This window comes from Mus pahari, chromosome 3, assembly GCF_900095145.1.
Source record: "Mus pahari chromosome 3, PAHARI_EIJ_v1.1, whole genome shotgun sequence".
NCBI lineage: Eukaryota > Metazoa > Chordata > Mammalia > Rodentia > Muridae > Mus > Mus pahari.
Genome location: NC_034592.1, coordinates 155895996 through 155917044, shown reverse-complemented (window position 1 = coordinate 155917044; position 21049 = coordinate 155895996). Strand labels below are relative to the sequence as shown.

The 21049-nt window shown below is 46.6% G+C and overlaps 1 long non-coding RNA gene across 10 annotated transcripts in view; it reads left to right on the top strand.

Moving 5' to 3' along the window:
• Window positions 1-21049, top strand: part of LOC115063618 — an 80064-nt gene that overhangs the window by 39889 nt on the left and 19126 nt on the right. For 9 of the 10 annotated variants that reach the window (XR_003843464.1, XR_003843468.1, XR_003843467.1 and 6 more), the window contains exon 2: window positions 11926-12072. This is a non-coding gene — a long non-coding RNA (uncharacterized LOC115063618). Of the gene's footprint in view, window positions 1-3458; window positions 3594-11925; window positions 12073-21049 lie in introns of those variants that run through there. The other variant, XR_003843465.1, reaches the window with a different exon arrangement.

The window sequence follows — 21049 nt, the reverse complement described above, 5'->3', positions numbered from 1 at the left end:
CTCACTTTGTAGACCAGGCTGGCCTCGAACTCAGAAATCCGCCTGCCTCTGCCTCCTGAGTGCTGGGATTAAAGGCGTGCACCACCACCGTGCCCGAATTATTTTCTTATAAAAGAAAGTAATACAAATTTTATATTTTGAGGCTTCAAGGCTTCAAAATTATTGCTAACCAAAGCTTACACTGGCTTTTCCATCTGGATTCCTTTTCTTTTCAAGAATTGGTGAAGCGCTCAACATTAGCCTTCTAATCTGTTTGTATTAACTCTGTGCATGGTGCGAGACGGGAGTTAGGTCTTGAGTTCCCAGGGTCTGCTCACTCCAGCATCACTTTTGAAAAGGCTGGTTTTCCTCTGTTGACCTTTGTAAAAACTCATTGGTGATGTATGCATAGGCCTATTTCCAGACTCCCACTATGACTTTTATCTATTTCTCCTTGTAGTTTTATTGATTTTTATTCTGTAGCTTGAAGCTGTGTTATTTAGTACATAGACATTTAGGATTACTATATCTTCTTTATAAGTTCACCCCTTTATCTCTATGCAATGACTTTATCCCTGGTGATGTTCTCTGTCTGAATTTGAGCTAGCCACCCTAGGTTTCTGTGACTCCTGTTAGTTTTCCACTTTAAATGTATGTGCATGTGTATATTAGAGTGTGTTTCTTGTCAGCAGTATATTGTTGGGTCTCCGAGTCTTAGCTGGACCGTTTGGAGCCTTTGTGTTGTGTGTATTCACTGGTGCAAAAGCTGACATCCTGCTGCTTGAGTTCATTTGTTAGAACTCTTTTCTCCTTGGGTCTTTATCGGCCTATTCTTGGTTTAATGGAATTTTTTATGAATTCAGTTTGTCTTAATAGTTTATTAGTTATAATTTGTTGTTTTGCTATTTTAGCAGTGTCTCAGGGTTTGACTTATTAGTGATGTTTTCCTACATCACAGTGTAGTATAATTATATTAGTATGCCTTCATTATTATCTCCTGGTCTTTCTGCTGTCTTATCTTCCTTTTTACATATACATGTATACACATGTGTACATTTATGTGCTAGAAAGCCACAAGTCATTATCAGTTTTATATAATAGTTGCTTCTGAAAGAGACTTAAATAATGAGATTAATCTTTACACGTGGGCATCATTTCTGCTGATTTTCGTTCATTTATATAAATTTGGATTTCTGTTGGTGTCATTTTCTTCTTGGTTGGAGGGTTTCCTTAATAATTTCTTATAGTTCAAGTCTTTGAAAATATATTTAGGAAGGCATTTGTTTGCAACTCCTTGTGTTGAGTAGTTTACACCAGCTCCTGGACTTGTAGTCCTGCTCCCTGAGAGGCCAGCCTGCTCTAGGATTCCCTGCTCTGGGGTCACACTTGAAAAGAGGTCTTGGTTCCTTGCTGGTGGCTGAGATGCTGATGGCACATGTCCTTTGCCTTCAGTGGCAGTCTCGTCTTAGAGAGCCTCTTGTGTTTGGCTGTGGCACTGTGCTGCCTGCTGTCCTGCTGTCTGTGGAAGGCCTCCTGGGTCAGTGTGTTGCTCCTCAGCTGCAGATTGCCTCCCTGCTTTCCCGCCTGTCTTAGGGCCCAGGGACAATGTTCCTTTCCTCAGATAATGGATACCACTGGCCTGCCCTCCGCCATTGTTGTCTTGACCAAGCCTTCCTGTAGCTGTCCGTGCTCCCTCGGAACAGGTTTTGTGGGTCCATCCTGTTTAAGGTCAATCCTATTGAAGGTGGAAGAGTAATCATAGGAGATTCAGGGAATGGGCCTGATATAAAGCAATTCCCTCAATGTATTTCTTCATTCTCCAGCCCTTGAGAGAACCAGCAGGTACCCTCTGGGTCTCCCACCCTGCACCCACTCAGGGTTTTCTCCCAAGTCTGTGTGGGCCTGAAGAACCAGTAAGCACAGGCGGGTAAGGGCTTTCCTGTGTCGCCTTTACTCTGGATCCTAGAGGGCTTTGATTGGCATTAGAGCAGCCATCTCTGTCCTCTTAGATGGACATGACTGGCTTCCCTTTGCTCCATGGCCTTCTTGCTTCTAGCACAGTACCTACAACATAGCATACTGTAGTCAGTACCTGTCAGGTAACCAACTGTGGCGATCTTTCTGTCTCCATAGTCAGATTGTAGCTAGAAGACTACTGGATGCCCTGAGCCACAGCAATGAGGACATCCTGGCCGCCCTGGAGGGGGCTGTCCAACGTTTGGAGGATGCAGGTTTGGTCAGCTCTTTTTTTACTTGTACATTTCTTAAAATATATATATTCTACAAGTACTAGCTAAAATTTAAAGGCTTCATATTAATCAGTGAGCTTTGGGCTGTGTGTGACTGTAGATGGATTTTTGTCATGAAGAACAGACGTCTTACTTCAGAATGACTCAAATTGTCCTTATTTTTGGAACATCGGAGTGACTAATGTGACAGAGGCCATTTGCCCTGGCAGTTAGGCCTTTTGTATTTCTTGAGTTTTGCCAAAGTGCTGGTTGCCAAGAAATACCCAATCAATACCCTTTGGATCAGAACAATCCCAGTCATTAGTTCTTCTCACCTGTGACCTCTGTTGACTGATGTTGATTTTTCTTGCTCTTTCTGCCTCTCTATGATTGCTATTCTAGAAGGAAGTGGGCTGCAGCACAGCAGACATTGTGACGTTGCCCGTCTCCCCACCCCCTGCCACACAGTAAAGATGAGGAGGATGACTGGCAGCTGCCCTGCCTGCACCCCGTTCTCTGCACACAGGGTGGCTGACGAGGTGCTTCAGAAAGTTCCAGAAATCTGAGGCCTTAGAATTTGATCATTTTAGCTGAAGAGAGAAAAAGAAGCCTTCCATATAGCTCCCATATTAGTCTAAAATATTCACATGGATGTGACACGGTGCTTTTAACAAGGCCCAAGTGGATGTTTTGGGGCTTTGAATGGATTCTCTTCATAAATGAATCACCATTTACAGTGCTGCAGCAATTATATATTTGTGTTAAATTTAATGTGGTGTACTGGAGCTGGAACGCTCTTTTGTTTAATGCTTTGCCTTAGAAATAATTGGGATGCGTGGATTGTGGGGGAGTGCATTTGTGAAAGAATTATTTATAATGTATACATCCCGGTTGGAATTTAAATAAGCACAACCCATAGGTCTGGCAGAGAAGCCATTAGCTGTAATGGCTTTTGGACGCTGGCCCAGCAGGCAGACTTCTTGGTCCTTTCTCCATTTGTATATGGCTTGTTATAATAGAGCTGTCATCCTCTCTTCCTTTTATGTTTTATGTTGCTGTGTGGCTTACTAGCTTTTTAAGCCTGTCTGTAGCATAAATACTCTAAATGGGAAATGATTTTTAAACTGCATTTGTCTAATTTTCTTGATGAAGTATTTTAGTAAGAAAAGCTAGAAACCATTAGTATATACCATGTCAGATGCTTGGCTTATTCTTAATAGAACTCTCTCTGTCCTATTGCCATAGAGCCCACTGTGCGGACTGAGCTGATGGAGCAAATCCCTCCGTTGTTGCTTTCTTACAAGAAAGCAGGTTGGATTTTCCTGTGGTGGGCCCCAGTACGTCCTGCCTGGTGTAGCACGGTACCTTGAGGATCCAGACAACCAGGTGTGAGCACTGCTACCTTAGAGTCTCATTAGCAGAGTCCCTCCTGCTGTCACGGGAGGTAAAAGCAGGAGGGAATTGGTGCCATGGTGGAGTTCACTGCCTCAAGCAGGTCTTCTTATCCAGTGGGAGAAGCAGACTGTATTCTTCCCAATGAAGAACATTACCTCCTGCTTTCCATTATGGATGCATTGAGACACGCCAGTAGGCAGGGTCTAAAAACTGTGTTCATGGACCTTCATTAACACTTGCCCTGTCACCTAGACGGACTCTGCCACAGAGGAAACCTTCCCAGACACTTCTCACCCCAACCGTCAATACATTAGCATGGCTCTCTAAGAAATGCGGAGCTGGGGGTGCAGGTGAGAGGCAGAGCACTTGCCTAGTGTGCACAGTGCCCCATCTTCAGTACTCTGCACGGCAAATAGAGAAAGCGATGTGCCGCTGTTGTAAAGCTCACCCAGCCCATCCACTCTGCTCTCACTGCTTAGCCTGTCCAGTAGCTCATCAGTGTGCATTTTGTTTGGGTCTCTGTTTTTGAGACAGGCCAGCGGGTGCTGACATTGATCTGTGTGTCCTCCTGCCTTGGGATGCTAGATTATGGACCTTCACCATCAAAGCTGGCAAGAAATTTGACTTTTCTAGGTGATGCATTTGGGTGCAAATACAAACAGGGCTGGCACATTGGGTTTCCGTGAGTCCCTTAAGTCTCTGAAGCGGGGAAGAACTGTGCCTCTCTCCTACTCTCCTAGCTGGGTATTGACTGAAGAGCCCAGAACGTTTGTCCCGTGACCCTCCCATGCCCGGTGGGCAGTTGCATCTCTAGCATTAAGATTCCCTTCATCCCAGGCATTTTCTATAAAGTAGGCACTGAACAGAGATGGAACCTGTCTCTGTCCTGGGTCAAGTTGGGATGCATAGAGCTCTAGGAGTTTCTCTCAGATGCTGATCGTGGCTTCTGGGTGCTAGTGATGTCATGTGACCTTGTATGTGACAGCTGCTCATCAGTTTGAGCAGCCACGGTAGTCCTCATGGAGACCACTGTTTCTTTGTAGGCTATATGATTCTGACACTTGAATTCTATCTTGTCTTGCTCCATGATGTAATGCTCGGAAGTCTTCAGAGAGGAGCTTGCCCTCCTAGCTGTTTGAGAACTCTCAAATTCTGACTATATAGGAAGGTGAGATACGTTCTTTGTCTTCTTCCTTTATTTACTGGTTTCTGGGATAATTAGTTGGCATCTGAAGTCGTCTCAGATGCCCAGCAATGCTCTCTCACTGGGTGCTGTCGGGGTCTGAGAGCAGTGAGGCTTCAGTCAGCACAGGCATTGTTATTTTTGATATCGAGTTGTTTCAGTTCTGGCTCATGGAGCCATTATTCTTGAATCTTCCTGACATTTCTAGTAGACTGATAGTTTACCTCCAGCTAGAACTGACTGCTTCTTTAAAGAATCCATGTTCTTTTACTGGGGAAACGATGAGAAACCAAAACATGGATACCAGGGCGCTTCTGGCTGTGAACTCAATCATTGCATCTGGTGACAAGTAAAAGCCTTCTGGGGATGAAAGGCTCTTAGCCTGGCGTCTCCTCTTGGTGTCTCTTGTTTCCACCTTGCACAGTGTGAGTCTCATGTGGTTGGTAATTGACACATATGTTAATGTTTAACCCCACATCACTGCATATAGGGGTGTGTGTGTGTGTGTGTGTGTGTGTGTGTGTGTTTTGCCGGGTCCCATCCCTGCCTGCTAGACAAGTGCTCTGCAATGAATGAACTGCACCTTTTACGGTGGGTCTTTCTAAACTGTCCAGCTGGGCCTTAAACTTTTGACCTTCTTGCTTCAGCCTCTTGGGTAGTTGAGAAAAGCGGTGCACACCACCAGGCCTGGCTGGCTCTCCTCTCCTTTGTTGTTGCTGCTGTGAGGTTGTGTTTTATTTATAGCATTTTCCCCTTCCCTTCCATCCCTCCAAGCCTTCCCACACACCTTCCCTCACTCTCCTTCAAATTCATGTCATCTATTTTCATCGTTTATATATGCCTATATATGCATGTGTGCATGTCTGTGTATACATACATATATGTACACACATATATCCATATATCTATATATATACATATATGTGTGTATATGTATATGTAGATAGATAGATCGATAGAGATAGAGATATATAGATATATATTCCCAGATATAATTCTTGAGTCCATATTCTTCTGCTTTTTTGAGACAAGGTCTCACCATGTTGCTCAGGCTGGCTTTGAACTCTTGGGCTCCAGTGATCCTTCTGCCTCAGGATTCTGAGTAGCTATGCTCTGCTGTGGCTGAGCACAGGCTTATCTTCAAGAGTAGCTCTAACTTTTACATTTTGACTCCAACTCATTTTAAATGTTCACCTAATTCCCAAACTAAAACTTATGTATTGAAGAAGTTTGATTTCTCTCCTTCCCTCCCTCCCTCTGACTTCCTCTGTTCTAAGACTGCTTCCTCAAGCGTTGCCAGTTTGTTGCTTTCCAGACAGTACCCCGTGTCCTGCACTTTGTCTTTCTTTCTCAGGTGTCTGTGCCTCCCCTCCTGCTGCTCTGCTTGCTTTCCTGCGTGTCATATGTCCTATGCTTGGGACAGTGACTCACATGGGTCTTGCTCCCATTTCCTACAGTGCCAGCCTCTGGGGATAGGGATGGCACATGTGCTGGAGAGCCTTCTGGTCTTTTGAATCTTGGACATTGCCGAAGGGATCGGAAGGACTGTTCAGGGGCTAATGCACTGAAGGTGCAAACCTGAAGACCCAGGTTCAGTGCCTGGAACTCATACACAAAGGCTTGATGCAGTGGAGCACATCTGTAACACCAGCATTCCTTCCACATGATGGAAATCGAGACAGGAGAGTCAAGAGACACTCAAGAGCTAGCTACCCTAAGTGTGCAAGCCCAGTGGGAAGAGAGAACTAACTCCTGAAAACTTTCACACACATGCCATGGAATGCATGTACCCATGGACGTGCACGCGTGCACGCGTGCACGCACACACACACACACACACACACACACACACACACACACACACACACAGTGAAGGAACCCTCTGTCCTTTCTGTTTGTATCGGTATATTTCAGAGATGACTTTCTGTACAGGGTGTGAGTGTTTTAATTTTTAATGACATACTGTGTTTGGATTTTCAAGAAATTCTAAACATTTAGTTTGTGTTTTTTCTTGATCTGCTGTTCTTAAAAAGGACAGCAGTCATTTTTAACTGTTACTCAATGTGACAGAATGCGATGGAGTTTTGGATAAGGAGGCAGCCATGGGTATTATGATTATCTTTGCATTTTCTCTCGCAGGACTCTGATCATAACGTGGGGTGTCTCCTTCCATTCGTTCATTTGCTCTGACAGTTTCTGAGTGCCCATTAGGAGCCAAGTCTGCTGTGTTGTGCCTGGGGAGGAAGAGATGAACAGGACAGATTTCTGCCCTCAGCAAGCTAGTCAGAGGGACACAGCACCCTCCTGTTTCTTCATCATCTCCACTGGCTTTCATTTCGCTGGTGTCTGTGTGCACGCTCAGCAGCATGAGCGCTCAGCTCAGTCTTGCTCCTCTGTTGGCTGTTCATTCTCTCCTGGTGTGGTCCTTGAAAAGAGTCTGTGCAGGGATTCGACCTCCTCTCAACCTCGGTCACCTATCGTTGTCATATGTTTTGTTCCAAAAGAGTGAGGCAGGAGTGTGCTTTGCTTCCGGTATTGAACCTGCTGAGTCTGCTGAGGAGACATATCAGTGAATGGGAGGTTCTCCCTCCTGACAGTCCCAGCTGTTTCCCTGTGTATTCCAGGGTGTCCCCTTGCCTCCTGCTGTCCCTCTGAGGGCTCACTGCAGCTGGCCTTCAGCCCTCACAGCCCTGGCTTCCACCACTCTCTGGCTCTTGAATCCACAGCCACATCATGTCTGCCTTCGTGCACCTCTGTCCTGCTGTGTGCTTTCCGCCGCCACCCTCTCAGATTCACCTTCCTGTCCCTTGGTAGGGCTTCTGCCACCCTGCCTCTGCTTCTTCAGCTCTTGCCTGCTGAGCTTGGTCTGCGGGAGGGAGGCCTATCACCTCCCGATTGGTGCCATTGGAAATTTATGGGCTCCGATCTCCGTTGGACGTGCAGCAGTGCGTGGCAGTCCTTTCCCTGTCCCTCATCAGCTGTTTCTCCCATTATCCTTGGCAGTTCCCTTAGACCTTTGCCATTCTCATTAGGCCTCTCACCTTGCCCTGCCTTTCGCCAAGCAAGTGACCTTGCCTTTTACATCACGAAGAAAATAGAGGCCTTCAATCTTCATCGCCTATCGCAATGAACAGAACACCGTCTGATATATTCAATTCCCCTGAGCTACAGCCTGGGAACTCTGGGAACCCTTCCTCCTGCCTCCACATCCAGTCAGACTCATGCCACATCTCCATTGTCTCCATCTCGAATGCATAACCCCAAAGACACCCCCTCTCCTCTTGACTTTCTTCCTTCGAAACCAGAGCTATGACAAAGTTGACTGTACTGAGTAGACTGGGGGCTGCGTTCTCCACCCTCACCACCACCGCACCATTGACCTCACGAAGGCCTGCTCACTGGAGCCAGCCTGTCTCTCCCTGTGCCCTTCTCTCCTCTCCTGTCAGCCTCCGCCTCTCATAACAGCAGCATTGGACTGCTGACAGTGCCCAGAGGTCCTTGTTGGTCAGAGTTCTAGTAGTGACATGGGTGGGTGTGCCTCAGGCTAGGGTAGGAGCCTTATTTTGCCAGATGGATCAGTTTGTTCACTGATGGGAGGTCTTAGCAGTGAGCCAGTTACACAGGAAAGGAGCGCTGCCTGCATCTCTGGGGTAGTACCTGAATCCTATGCAGGCATCTCCTGTCCATCCCACAGGCCTGGTGAGGATGGCACCTGCCACTCACTCCTTCCCTCTTGCTTCAGATGGCAGGAAGCTGGGGTATGGGAAATAAGGCTGTGGCTAGATAGCAGACCAGGTGCTCTGAGCCTCACCTGTCTGTCTAGGACCTGTCCAGGCTACTCTCGAGTACCCATGAGCTTCTTGCCTATCATCAAACCCAAATCCTTCACTGTAGGAGCCTTTGTGACATAGCCTAGGATCTGGTACCTGGTCGTAGTCTCCTGAAGTTGTGTAGAGCTGGTCAGCTGGGCAGCCTGTGTCCTCAGGAGGACTCCCCCACCTTCTGCCTCACCTGACCATCCTGGGACGTGTTTTCTCTGCCCACTCTCAGCTTGGGGGTGTTTCTGTGCCTCAGTTTCCCTCATCTTTGCTTCCTGGCTTTGACCTCATCTCCTACAGCAGATCTCCTTGAAGGAGGATCTGAGGTAGCCCCATCTTCTCCTGCTCGGTTGGGCATGTGACTCGCTCTGCCTAGGCCTGTGCTCCCAGGAGCTGCTCTATGTGGAGCTGTTGAACTCAGCTAATGGGCTCATTGGAAGATACAGTGCTCTTGTTTTAAAAACAGTTTCAATTTTCAAATTATCGTGACAAATTTAATCACTTGAGAGAAGGACCATAAAATAAGCCCCAGTCTCCTCCCAATTTATACACCAAGTGTCTGTGGGTGTTGGCAGTCCTTTGCTTTTGCTGCTGAGGTTACAGCAGTGGTGACAAGTGCTCTCTCTGTCCCCTCCCTGCAGAGCACCGCCATCCTTTGTAGTTGACTGTACTTGAGTATATTGTGAAACGGGCTCTTCCTGGGTGTTAGCACCCGTGCCCAGCACGCGTGCCCAGCGCATGGCTGCGCTTGCTGAACTGGGCTTGCTCCCTCCTCTGTGGAAGCCAGGGCACCGCCTGCGCGACTCTCGGCCGTGGCCTTTGTCCCCCCCCCCACCCAGCTCCCACCTGAGCTGGTCCACCTGTTAGCAGCTCTTTGAGACCTCTGTCCGATCTGTGTTTCAGGTGCCACTGTTGCTGCTTTGGGTTTTTGAGATTGGAACTGGATGCCTATCATCATTTACTGCTGCTCCATCAGATGATGTGAAGGAATAATGACCAGATGTGTCCCTTGATCCTCTCAGGGCCTCGGGCTGCAATTCTATACATACCTCTTCTTGTCCTGCGGCCAGGGTGACTTTGGGGACAGCAGGAGCCAACATCCATTTGATCATCATGTGTCCTGACTACTTTTCTCAGCTCTGCATCTTGAGAGGCCTTTTATGCTTTAGCCAGTCCTCCCTGATGGCTCCTTTAGAGTGGTGCCAAAGTGTACGCAGATGACCATGGTGGAGTTTACTCTCATTACTGTAGTCAACCAATTACCTGAGTGTACAGTGCTTTTCTATTAGATTGGGTTATTTTAGGTGACCTCTTCCTGCGGTTACAAACGCAATCAGTCAGCACATTTGAGGTCTCCAGGCTGTTGGTAGGTTAAATGTAGTAAATGCATTGTTGGTTGCTCACTTGAGTTGATACAGGGACTCACTCTGTAGCCTGGGCTGGCCTGGAACTCACAGTGGCCCTGTTGTTTCAGCATCCCAGGTACTGGAATAATAGACATGACCCCCCCAAACCCCCACACCCACCTTAACACACTTTTGACCATCGTTGCTTCCACCTTGTGGCTTTATCCAGAGCCATCCCAACACTATCTGGGACTTCTGTATGAGTGTCCAGTCTCACAGGTGATGAGACTGAAGCTCAGGCAATGAACCATGGGACTCGACATGTTGGTCCTTGAGCTGGAGTCAGGAAACCTCCAGTGTCGCCCTCTGCTGACTCACTAGCCTGGCCTGTGCCCTCCCATCCCCCGTCGCTGTCCCCTGGGCCTCGGACAACTGAGTGTTTGCTTTGTGTTCTGTCTTAGGTGTTCCTGGATCTGCCACATGGCCCCAGGGAGAACACAGTTGAGAAGCAACACCAGTCCCAGGGCTGCTGCCCCTGGGGCAGGGAGGTGGTGCAGAGGAGGAGGGGACAGGGGAGGTCAGAGTCCTGCACACTGGCCCTGCTTGCTACCCTACCTGATGGCTTTCCTGTCTCCTCTGGCTTGGCTGTTGGTAGACCAGGCGGTATCAGTGGCCACCCTTGGCTTCTGTGATCTTCCGAGGCAGTGGTTTTCCTAAGCAAGGTCCCCACCTCCCCTTCTCTTTTCTGTCTGTAGGGCTAGGAGCTTATCCTTTGGACCCACCTCAGGTTGATACTCTGCTACCACACCGTGATCTTGTCATTTCTGCGCTCTTAAGCCCTTGGTGGCACTCAGCGGTAGGTGTAGTGTTACCCAGAGGTCTTCTTAATGGCCTTTGACGTTTCCCAGACTTACCTCAGCTTACCCTGAGTGGCCTCTTGCATACGGGTTCCCTTGCTTCTGTCACTGGAACTTGTCATGTCCTCAGCGTTCATTTCTGTCCCTCTGAGTGTGCTCCTCTATGAGCCTGGACTCCTTTCCCCTGCTGCTGCGCTGGTTTCCTGGAGTGACTGTAACAGAGAACCGGGCAGCTCAGAGCACTTCCCTGGGAGCACTGAGCTCAGGTCAGAAGTCCTAGTGTCGAGGAGCCTTTGTGATCACAGCCTTGGGGCTTGCCCTCTTGTGTCCTGCTATGGACTGACCATCCATGACAAGGTCTGTTCACTTCCCGGGCCCGTTACAATTTTCTTGCCTTCCTCTCCTGACAGTGAACTGTTCTCTATAAAAATGGGAATTTTAGAGCCTGGCGGTGGTGGCGCATGACTTTAATCCCAGTACTTGGGAGGCAGAGGCAGGCAGATTTCTGAGTTCGAGGCCAGCCTGGTCTACAAAGTGAATTCCAGGACAACCAGGGCTACACAGAGAAACCCTGTCTCGAGAAAACAAACGAACAAACAAACAAACAATAATGTGAATTTTAGGTGCTTTCATTAAAAAAAAAAAAAAAAAAGTCTCTAGCTGCCTGTGGTCCCGTTGCACCTGATGCTGATCCACAGTGGCCAAGGGTGAGAAGCATCTCGTGTCTGTAGTACACGCTGCTGTGGTGAGGCTTGGTTTGTGCTATCTCTCATTCTCTGTTCCAGTGGGCCAGATGTGTATCCATTCACCAAGCCCCAAGAGAATAAAAATGTCCTGTCACCCTCTGCCTGTGTTGAGGACAACAGGCAACTCAGACATGGTGCTACCCTCCATTGTCACCCTCTGCAAGTCATATGACGATTATGAAACATACACAAAAATATACATATGGGTGGAATGGTTGCACCAGGAGGCTGGGCCTCCCTCAGGCAAAGGGGGGGGTGGTGGTGGCAAAGGGCAGACCAAGAGGAATATGGAGAGTGCGGTGGCAGACCTGCCTCCATCCTAAGAAGGCATCTGCCCCATCTCCCGTTTCACCTTCCACCATTTTCTCTCCAGGTCAGAAAACCCAGCCAGGAAGCGCTATTGGCCCTTCTGGAGCAAGGTCTCATCTCCCAGTGTGACATTGAAGGCTAAGTATGTCCTGCTCTGCTGGAGCGGTCTGCTCCCAGCCGTGAAGATGAATGCAGAACGGAGGCCATGAGTGTAAGTCTTCCCTGGGAGTGGCTTGCACAGCTTGTGGCTAATGCAGGACTTGAATTCTCACAGGAGTTGAACTTCGGGCGAGCACCATTCCCTGAGTAAGGCGGTCAGAGCTTATTCAGGAGAGTTTCGTGGGTAACCTTGATCCAGTCTTTAGACATGCTCATTCTTGGAGTACCAGGGCTGGAGAAGTCTCAGCTATGTGCGTGCCAGTCACCAGCCACTTACACTGTTAACACTGCTGCTGGGCAGGCTGCCCGGTCTCACGGTAAAGCTCTGCCTAGAGGCGTGGGGCCCACAATGGTGTATGAGGTAATGTGTTACACAGTACTTAGTAAAGAAAACCCTTCGCTACATCGAATGTGCTATAAACACTTTAGACCAGGAGGGGTGTGAGCAGTAAGCAGTCCCTGATGGGTGGGGTGGCAGCACACTTGCAGGGGCAGAGGGGTGTGCTCAGGGCTGGCCTGCCAGGTTGGTTTTCCATGTAGCATCCAGTGGTAGCAGGTTGCATACCATTATTAAGGAACTGCATAGGCAGCCAGGGCTTCCTTCCTCCTTCCTCCTTTTCCTTCTCCTTCTTCCTTGGTAGGTGGTGAGCAGTGCTGGCTTCTGCTGCACTTGCCCAGTGCCCCAGCCCGACCTTGCTTGTTCTCTGTGTTCAGGGACCATCATTGCCATCTCATTTCCTTTGGCAGCTGCCCCTTCATTGTACAGATGAGGTGTGTGTGCTTGACCCCTTCCGCGAGTTATGGTTCAGAGCTGCAGGATTGGTCCAGCCTTTTAGGAAATAATTTTGCATAAATGGTTTTAAAACCTAGGCCTGGATGATGAGCAGAGGGTGAGCAGAGAGCTGGTTCCTTGTTCAGAGAAGAATGACGTGAGAGGAAGGAGTTATCTCCAGCCCCAAAGTGCAAATGCATTATATGCCATGTAGCTAAAAAATTATACTGCAGTGTCAGAACATTTGGCAATTATTCTTCATTTATATAAAAGTGTTTTTTCAGCAATGCGTTAAAGGTCTAGATTTTTAAACTAATTTAATTTTTTGCATATTCCATATGTTTATAAGATGAATCAGTCTGAGGAATAATTGATTATTAAAATTCAAATTCTCCAGGGTTCTTTTATAAATTTCAAGTTTCTCTAAAAGAAATTTAATTTACTTTGCAAAATGAACCTGGATAATAGCATTTAGTCGGGGTGTTTGGCAGTTGAGCAGTGAACTTTGCCAAGTAGATCTCCGTTTTCATTTAGAAGTTGGTCTGACGGGTTTCCAAGGTCACACTGGCAGGCAAGCACCTATCCCTAAAGACTGGCAGTGCCAGGAGGCCAGAGCCGCAAGCATTGCTGCAGGGTCTCCCTGGATTTTGTCTCCAAGCCCTCCATTCTCACCAGCAGTGGCTGGCCCGCCCCAACCACCACTCCCCACAGGGCACTTGCCGAAGAGACTGGTTTCTGGTTTGTGACTCGAAGCCCTACTATGCACCGCTTAGCTCTGTTCTCTCTTGTGTGTCTGGAGGGCTTGATTACCTTTCCGTGGATCCCCACAGGAGAAGGAGGGATTGTGTTCTTTGCCCCAGCTGTGCCCAGCTGTGTTCAGTTCTTTTCCTGGAGCCTGGAAGTGAGGGGGTCCTGAACACCAAGAGCTTAGGGGCTGTCATCTTTTCAGCTGGTAAGTGACGGTGTGTGTAGCATGAGGTGCCTTTATTTGAGGAGGAAAGGCCCACATATGTGTTGTGGAGCTCCCCAAACAGAATATTGTCTGGTTCTGTGGGTAATACCCCAAAATGCTGTGGTAAATAGTCAGGAAGTCATCGGCTTACAGACGATGGAAGCAGACAGGGCTGGGCAGTGCCTTCTGCGCTCTGGGTTCTCTGTGTACCCTGTGTTTGAATATTGGGACATCTGTATATACATGAGCACATGCCAACTCAGAAGGAGGCTGCTCTGCAGGAGAGGACTTGTCACATGGAAAACACACACATCTGTCTTTTCCTCAGCTTTCAGTCTCATTGGGAATCGTAATCAGTCAATTGTGATGCCAGCAGCTTAGGTGCCTGTATGACTGGGACCTCTAGCTAGCCTGCAGTACCAGTTAGACCAGGCACTCTGTTCTTAGTTTGTCACCTGTTTACTCACAGTACTTTATTCACATCTTTCCCGACACCTGATCACTGTTAGTGATACCCTCTTCTCTGTTATCACAGGCTGCTGCCTGTCCATCTCCTTTCACTTAGCAGTTGAGTTTTAAAGTCCCATTTACCTGTCCCTTGAAGTGGCAAGCTCTGACCTGGGGTCACTGTGGCCTTGTGCCATCAGCACCCAGCACAGGCCAAGCCCAGAGCCTGTGCTGAATAAATGTTAGTTGTCGGATGAATGGATTGGTAAAAACTGCGAGAGCTGTATCTTGTAATTATATCTAGACAGGATAAACAGGCCACTGGAGACCAATTATAATTCCTCTTGCTTGCAGGGAGGCCATTAGCATTCTGCGATTATAACTAATTGTCAGAAGCCTGGTTTTCTCTCAACACGTTTTCACAGTAAGGCTTCCTCATTTTTTGTCGTCATCCCTATTTTGAGCTCATTTTTATTTGTGCATTTATTTAAGAAGAATGCTGTGGTTATGGGCTGTAAAGAATAGTTGGCTCCAAGCAACTCAGTGAAGATCGCCATTCCACACATGTGGTTCCCAGGGCTGCTGGGATGTCATGTCTTGTCACTGTATGCTGCCGTCTAATGACTCTGGATTTGTCTTATATGGTGTAGTAATAAGGTCATGTGGGTGTGGTGGTCGGGAGGAGTGGAAAGAGATACAGGGAGCTCTTTAGTTGCCCGTTGCCCTGGATACAGAGGTCTTACATCCTCATTTATTGTGGCTGTCACTGAACAACTCTGCTAAGCGTTCCATCAGAAGCCTGTGTCCTCAGACCTTGAAGACACAGGCCTTTTCCTTATTTGTGTTCTGGGCTTGGACTAGCCTTCTCTCACCCCAATTAGATTTCTCTCTGTGTGTGTGTGTGTGTGTGTGTGTGTGTGTGTGTGTCCCCCTTTTCTTGTCTGTGTACAAATTCTCAACAGAAGATGGCTATATTACCCACCCAGAATTCTTTACTATACTATGGCAGTGCTGTGTCCCTGAGAAAGACAGAGCTTGGAGAGAAAATGCTTCCCTCCCTCTCTCCCTCCCTCTCTCCCTCCCTCTCTCCCTTACTTCTACTTTTTCTTGTTTACTTATTTTGGGGTATTCTTTCTAAAAAAATTGGAGATAGCTTTTTTTTTTTTCTTTTTCTGATTTTTCGAGACAGGGTTTCTCTGCATAACAGAATGCTGGCTGTCCTGGAACTCCGCTTTGTAGACCACTCTGACCTTGACCTCACAGAGATCTGCCTGCCTCTGCCCCTCAAAGTGATGGGATTGAAGGTGTGTCTCACCAGGCGCAGCAGGAGGTAGCTTTTTATTGAGCTTGCATGGAGCGAATGTGAGCTGTGTTCTCCCTCCCCCTTCTCTAGGAGCCTGTCACTTTGGTTTGTGTCATCCTTTCTTCTCTGTTCACACACACACACACACACACACACACACACCATACCCACATGTGTGTATAAAGCATGTGTGTATACATATGTGTGTACATGTGCACATATGTGTGTATACATGTGTACATATGTGATACAAGCCATTTGAGATTGACTTGGAGACAAGGTCATTTGACATTACCCAATACAAGGGTGTTGACAGTCTCTCTTGGCCCTGAGCCTCCTGTCTCTAGTGTCCTGATCTTAAACGGTTTCTGAATCTTTAGATTTTGTAACTTGGGAGGTCTTGACACAGTCTAGGCCAGTTCCTTTGAAGAATGTCTTCCATCTTGGCACTGCCTAGTGTTTCCTCAGGCCTCGTGTTAGCCTCTGTTTCTCTGACAGGACTGTCATAGACATGACATTCTCTGGCTCTGTCACAGCAAGAAGCTCAGGACCCAAACCCTGTGATGCTGGTTTAGGTGTAGTGAGAGGTGGTGTCTCCTCTCCGAAGTCAGGAGAGTGCCTTACTTTTCCACCTCGCCCCCTGGTCTGATATTTGTGAAGTGACTCTTCAGAGAGGTTTTATATAAGATTGTGGTTCTTTTGTCCTCTTAAATTCTTGTTAGTTCTCCAGGCAGACCTGTGGCTCTGGAGTTTTCTTTGTGACATGACGTGGTTTTGGTAAGAAGATAAGGCCTTCATTTTTGTATGTTCTTCTGTGTCAGTGGGTACATTGGATACATAGGAAAGCTGGCTGACTTCGTCTCCAGTGTGAGTTACTAGTGTCTGCTAACCCCGTCACTGTGTGGGGCAGAGCTGTACAGTTCCTGTTCTCTGACTCTCACTGTGGTTCTCAGTTCAGCCTGAGAGGTGCAGCCTTACCTTTTCCTCCGTTCTACTTCCTAGAGCTCAGCTTACTTGGATTGCTCTAACGTGGTAAAAACGGAAACATTGCTCTTTAACATTGTCTTTTTCTGCTGTGTTTAATGTAGCAGGTTCAGTGTTTATGTCCTTCTAATTTATTAACCTTTGTCATCAAGGAGAATTCTTTGTGTTTAAAAGTTTCTCCTTTCATGAGTCTATGATTGAGTCTCTTCTGTCTAGACTTATGGGTTATGTCTTTTAATTGGCATACTTAATCCGGTTTGCTTAATATAGTTGTTGACATCTTTGGATTTATTCTCACCCTCTTGCTATCTGTTTTTCATTTTTCTTACCAGTTTTTGTTCTTCTGTTAAATTCTTTCTTTGTGTAGTGGAGTAACTGAATGCTTTTTAGAATTTTAATTTTAGGATTTAGACATATTTTTTTTTAAACCACATGATCATCTCATTAGATGCTGAAAAAGCATTTGACAAAATGCAACACCCATTCACGATAAAAGTCTTGGAAAGATCAGGAATTCAAAGCCCATACCCAAACATAATAAAAACAATGCACAGCAAACTAATAACCAACATCAAAGTAAATGGAGAGAAACTCAAAGCAATCCCACTAAAATCAGGGACCACACAAGGCTGCCTACTTTCTCCCTACCTATTGAATATAGTACTCAAAGTTCTAGCCAGAGCAATTAGACAACAAAAGGAGGTCAAAGGGATACAAACTGGAAAGGAAGAAGTCAAGATATCACTATTTGGAGATGATATGATAGTATACATAAGTGACCCCAAAAATTCCACCAGAGAACTCCTACAGCTGATTAAACAACTTCAGTAAAGTGACTGGATATAAAATAAACTCAAACAAACCAGTAGCCTTCCTCTACTCAAAAGATAAATGGGCTGAGAAAGAAATTAGGGAAATGACATCCTTCACAATAGTCACAAATAAAATAAACTATCTTGGTGTGACTCTAACCAAGCAAGTGAAAGATCTGTATGATGAATACTTCAAGTTTCTGAAAAAAGATATCAGAGAAGACCTCAGAAGACGGAAAGATCTCCTATACTCATGGACTGGCAGGCTTAACAGATAAAAATGGCCATCTTACTAAAAGTGATCTGTAGATTCAGTGCAATCTCCATCAAAATTCCAACTTAATTCTTCACAGAGATAGAAAGAGCAATTCTTAAATAAATCTAGAATAACAAAAAATCCAGGATAGTGAAAACAATTCTCAACAATAAGAGAACTTTTAGGGGAATCACCATCCCTGACCTTAACTGTACTACAGAGCAATAATGATAAAAAGTGCATGGTATTGGTACAGAGACAGGTAAGTTGATCAATGAAATAGAATTGAAGACCCAGAATTAAACCCACACACCTGTGATCACCTGATCTTTGACAAAGAGGCCAAAACCATCCAGTGGAAAAAAGACAGTATATTCAACAAATGGTTCTGGCTCAAGTGTCAGTTGGCATGGAGAAGAATGCAAACTGATCCATACTTATCTCCTTGTACAAAGCTCAAGTCCAAGTGGATCAAGGACTACCACATAAAACCAGATGCACTGAATCTAATAGAAGAGAAAGTGGGAAAGAGCCTCCAACACATTGGCACAGGGGAAAATTTTCTGAACAGATTTAGACATTTTAATATCTTTGTCAGCATAGTCTCTGTTACCTACTTACCCTCTGTGCTGATATTTTCATATGTTATGAACCAAAAAAAATGTAGTTTTATAATCGCTTAAAATATATTCTGAAAAACATTGCTAAGTGTAAGATATAGCATTTCATATTCTCAATTTACCTTTTTTTTGGTTTTTCGAGACAAGGTCTCTCTGTGTAGCCTTGGCTGTCCTGGAACTCACTTTGTAGACCAGGCTGGCCTCAAACTCAGAAATCTGCCTGCCTCTGCCTCCCAAGTGCTGGGATTAAAGGCGTGCGCCACCACACCAGGCCTTCAATTTACCATTTCTGATGACTCCCCTTTCTGTCATTTTCCTTCCATGTAAAAGACTTCCTTCAAGGCTTCATGCAGTTTTGGTCTTGCAGAGTATTTTGCTTCAATTCTATGCTAGTTTTGCTGGGTATAGAATTGTGGGTATACAGGTTTGTTTCTTTTCCTGTGTAGACTGTTAAAACCATTTTATTAATATCAGGTCTCCTATTTCTCTCTGCAGTCAGCTTTCATTCTTTTGCTTTTATAGACAAAGTATCTTCCCCAGCCCCAAGCTTTCCTGCCTACTTTCCTCCTCCTTTTCTTCCTCTTACCCTCCTCCTCTTCTTTCTCTTCCTCTTCTCCTTCTTCTTTTTCTTTTCTTTTCTCTTTGGGTCCTAACAATGTTTATCCTACTCTGTATTCATTGAACAACCTAGATTTTACAGGATTTGTGGCATCATAGTAGCACAGTCCTTCCTTTGTCATTTATTTATTTATTTATTTATTTATTTTTTAGGAGTCTGGGACTTTGAAGGTATACTTAAATCCTTGGTTTTAGCCTACAGGTCTTTGTCCCTTTGATGTTCAGATTTGGCCATTGTTCTTGTCTTAAGTTGGGAGACATCGCCTCAGGGGCTCTGGTTGTACTCTTCCAGCTTCTCTGTGTATTTCTTACTTTGCTGGTTGTACTTTGAAGCTCTAAGGTTTTGGTGTTGATCTGTCCCCGTCTACACAGTTTCGGGGACTTGGTGACATAGAGTGTCTTCCTATCCGAGCATGAACATGTCTGCAGCAGCTCTGTGAGGTTTGCTTTCCTGCAGGCTGCAGTCGGCCCCCTTGCTGATCATTTCAGCTTACTCCGTGCACACAGAAGAGTGTCCTGTGTGAGCCACAGTTCAGCCTACTACTCCTGGGTCTCATCCCTGCCAGCTCCTCTGCAATCTTGCCCCCCACACATGTAACTTGTGGCTCACCAAGGATTTGAGCAGAGCTGCCTGCCTTACTTGAGAACCTGCCCTTTGCAGCTCAGGCCTTGTCATGCATTTGAGGTGACTTTACCCTGTAGGTCCCACTGGCCGTGAACTCACTCTGTATCTCATAATTCCCCTGCTTCAGCCTCTTGAGTACCTGAAGCAAAGGCCAGGAGTGCCACACTCCTGCCTGGCCCTCATCTTGAGGGCAGCTAGACATCCAGTGTTTGCCTTTTGGTTGCCCCTCATTACTTTCAAGTGACTGGCTCTAAAGTTTGTTAAACTTCTGCAGGTGGTTCCTCCAGCGAAGCTTATGGAAGACTCCGTGACCCTGCTGGGACAAAACACCTGAGGCGCAGCTCAGAAGAAAACATTGATTGGCTTCTTTATTTTTGCACTTCCAGAGGTTGTCATCTGCCATGATAGGGAATCTGAGGCAGAATGGTTGGCATCAAGGAGGACAAGAGACCCGAGCTAGCCCCAGCCCCAGGCTGCCCCATGATTCCACCCCCAACCCCCCGCCCATGAGTAGACTAAAGCACTTTCCAGCCAGGAGCTGCTTTCTGGAGATACCTCGTGTCCAGAGTTGTGAAGCCTTCCCTGCTCTGAGCTTTCTCCATCCAGTAACATCCAAGGGCAACCTGCAAAGCCACTCTGTTCCTAGGTGGTTCTGTTCACCGGTATCTGCTCCTTTGATGAGAGCCTTGATCTGCTGGGTCATTGTTGCTGTCTTTTCTTTGTAGTCCTCAAGAGTAGTTATAATAGCTGCTTTAAACTCTTCTTAAAGTTTGTAAATTCTAGCTTCTAGATGCGTGTGTCTGTGTGTGTGTGTGTGTCTGTGTCTGTGTGGATTTGTTTCTTCTAACTGTTTTTGTTTGTTTGTTTACTTGTTAATGGTGTTAGATTCATGCCTGTGCAGTTTGTTTTTGATTTCTTGATAAAGTTTTGTATCTTCTTGATAAAGTAGAAACTAGAGTCTCTTACTTTTCTCTGAGGAGTGTTGCCTCGGCTGTGAGAAGCAGTTCAGATTATGCTACCCAGGCAGAGTCAGCAGCTGCATGTATAACTCCCTCTGTCTTCGTTTGTGAGCCTCCCAACCCCGGGATGTGCACAGTGGAGAGACTTTTCCAGTGAGACAGATAAGGTGGAGTCGGGGTGGTGGGCTCTCCTTTCTTTGGCTCCCTCCTTGCCGCCTCCCTAAGCATTCAGCTTTTCAGCTTTTCTCAAAGGCTCAAACTTGAATTCTCAGAACAGTAGCCCTGTGGCATTGGCTTGGAGCCTCGCTTTCCTGCTCAGGGACAGCACACCTGAGCAGGTCAGTGCATATGCCCACCAGTGGATTGCTGTGTGGAGCGGGGTTGCCAGTGTGGCCTGTGGCTGTGTCTTACCTCAGGACAGTTGGTTTGTGTTTATACATGTGTTTCACATGTTTCGGTACTGGCTACCTCATCTGAAAAGCAAGCAAACGAAAAACGCTCATGGAGGTAAACTGTGCCAGGGATGGGCAGCTGTTGGTAGGCACACAGTATGGGTAAGGCAGTTGCCATGGGGCAGCAGGCGAGCTCATATCTGGGTAAAGCTAGGGTAATGTTTGGCCTCTGTTGATCATCTAACTTGACAGAACTTAAAAGGTGCCCTGAATTTCCCTTCCTGAGTGC